Below are 3,142 nucleotides of genomic sequence, written 5' to 3'. Positions count from 1 at the left end.
TGAAGCTCTTCATATTTTTCACAAGTTCTCAGCCTCCTCATGTTTTTCAACACCGCTTCATGCTCCTCCTATTTTTCAGACCGTTTCATGCTTCTCATATTTTTGACACCTTTTGAAGCTCTTCATATTTTTCACACCTTTAAAGGCTCTTCATGTTTTTGAACACCGCTTCATGGTCCTCCTCTTTTTCAGACCATTTCATGCACCTCATATTTTTGACACCTTTTGAAGCTCTTCATAATTTTCACACCTTTTCAGGCTCTTCATATTTTTGAACACCGCTTCATGCTCCTCCTATTTTTCAGACCGTTTCATGCTCCTTGTAATTTTGACACCTTTTGAAGCTCTTCGTATTTTTCACACCTTTTCAGGCTCTTCATGTTTTTTAACCGCTGCATACTCCTCCTATTTTTCAGACCGTTTCATGCTCCTCATATATTTCACACCTTTTGAAGCTCTTCATATTTTTCACACCTTTTCAAGCTCTTCATATTTTCACACCTTTTCAGGCTCTTCATGTTTTTGAACACTGCTTCATGCTCCTTCTTTTTTTCCGAGAGTTTCATGCTCCTCATGTATTTCTCACCTTTTGAAGCTCTTCATATTTTTCTAACCTTTTCAGGCTCTTCATGTTTTTCCACACCACTTCATGCTTCTCCTATTTTTCAGCCCGTTTCATGCTCCTCATGTATTTCACACCTTTTGAAGCTCTTCAAATATTTCACACCTTTTCAGGCTCTTCACGTTTTGATCACCATTTCATGCTCCTTTATTTTTCAGACCGTTTCATGCTCATCTCATTTTTGACACCTTTTTAAGCTCTTCATATATTTCACACATTTTCAAGCTCCTCATATTTTTCACACCTTTTCAGGCTCTTCATGTTTTGAACACCGCTTCATGCTCCTCCTATTTTTCAGACCGTTTCATGCTTCTCATATTTTTGACACCTTTTGAAGCTCTTCATATTTTTCACACCTTTTCAGGCTCTTCATGTATTTGATCACCATTTCTTTCTCCTCCTATTTTTCAGACCGTTTCATGCTCCTCATATTTTTGACACTTTTTGAATCTCTTCCTTTTTTTCACACCTTTTCAGACTCTTCATTTTTCTCAACTCCGCTTCATGCTCCTCCTATTTTTCAGACTGTTTCATGCTCCTCATATTTTTGACAAGTTTTGAAGCTCTTCATATTTTTCACACCTTTTCATGCTCTTCATGTTTTTGAACACCACTTCATGCTTCTCCTATTTTTCAGACCGTTTCATGCTCCTCATATGTTTCACTCCTTTTTCAGGCTCTTCATGATTTTCAACAACACTTCATGCTCCTCCTATTTTTCAGACCATTTCATGCTCCTCCTATTTTTCAGACCGTTTCATGCTCCTCATATTTTGACACCTTTTGAAGCTCTTCATATTTTTCACCTTTTCAGGCTCTTCATATTTTTCAACACTGCTACATACTTCTCCTATATTTCCGACCGTTTCATGCTCCTCATATTTTTGATACATCTTGAAGCTCTTCATATTTTTCACACCTTTTCAGGCTCTTCATGTTTTTCAGCACCGCTTCATGCTCCTCCTATTTTCCAGACCGTTTCATGCTCCTCATATTTTTGACACCTTTGAAGCTCTTCATATATTTCAAACCTTTTCAGGCTCTTCAAGTTTTTCAACACAGCTTCATGCTCCTCATATTTTTCAGACCGTTTCATTCTCCTCATATTTTTGATACCTTTTGAAGCTCTTCGTATTTTTCACACCTTTTCAGGCTCTTCATGTTTTTCAACACCGCTTCAGGCTCCTCCTATTTTTCAGACCGTTTCATGCTCCTCCTATTTTTGTCACCTTTTACAGCACTTCATATTTTTCACACCTTTTCAGGCTCCTCATGTTTTTCCTCACCGCTTCATGCTCCTCCTAATTTTCAGACCGTTTCATGCTCTTCATATTTTTGAGACCTTTTGAAGCTCTTCATATTTTTCATACCTTTTCAGGCTTTTCATGTTTTTCAACACCGCTTCATGCTCCGCCTATTTTTCAAACCGTTTCATGCTCCTCATATGTTTCACACCTTTTTCAGGCTCTTCATGGTTTTCAACACCACTTCATGCTCCTCCTATTTTTCAGACCTTTTCATGTTTCTCATATATTTGACACAGTTTGAAGCTCTTCATATTTTTCACAACTGTTGAGGCTCTTCATGTTTTTGAAAACAGTTTCTTGCTCCTCATGTTTTTCAGACCCTTTCACCCTCCTCATATTTTTGACACCTTTTTGAAGCTCTTCATTTTTTTCACACCTTTCCAGGCTCTTCAAGTGTATGAACACCATTTCATGATCTTCCTATTTTTCAGACCGTTTCATGCTCCTCATATATTTGACACCTTTTGAAGTTCTTCATATTTTTCACACCTTTTCAGACTCTTCATGTTTTTCAACACCACTTCATGCTCCTCCTATTTTTCAGATCGTTTCATGCTCCTTATATTTTTGACACCTTTTGAAGTTCTTCATATTTTTCACACCTTTCAGGCTCTTCATGGTTTTCAACACCACTTCATGCTCTTCTTATTTTTCAGACCGTTTCATGCTCCTCATATGTTTCTCACCTTTTGAAGCTCTTCATGTTTTTTAACCCCTTTCTTGCTCCTCCTATATTTCATACCGTTTCATGCTCCTTATATTTTTGACACCTTTTGAAGCTCTTCATATATTTCACACCTTTTCAGGCTCTTCATATTTTTCAACACCGCTTCAAGCTCCTCCTATTTTTCAGACCGTTTCTTGGTCCTCATATTTTTGACACCTTTGAGGCTCTTCATATATTTCACACATTTTCAGGCTCTTCATGTTTTTCAACACCGCTTCATGCTCCTCCTAATTTTCAGACCGTTTCATTCTCCTCATATTTTTGACACCATTTGAAGCTTTTCATATTTTTCACACCTTTTCAGGCTCTTCATATTTTTTAACAACTTTTCATGCTCCTCCTATATTTCAGACCGTTTCATGCTCCTCATAATTTTGACACCTTTGAAGCTCTTCATATTTTTCACACCTTTTCAGGCTGTTCATATTTTTCAACACCACTTCATGCTTCTCCGATTTTTCAGACCGTTTCATGCTCCTCATATGT

This window comes from Dama dama, unplaced genomic scaffold, assembly GCF_033118175.1.
Source record: "Dama dama isolate Ldn47 unplaced genomic scaffold, ASM3311817v1 ptg000093l, whole genome shotgun sequence".
In the NCBI taxonomy this organism is placed as follows: Eukaryota; Metazoa; Chordata; class Mammalia; order Artiodactyla; family Cervidae; genus Dama; species Dama dama.
This window is presented reverse-complemented; position numbering follows the sequence as displayed.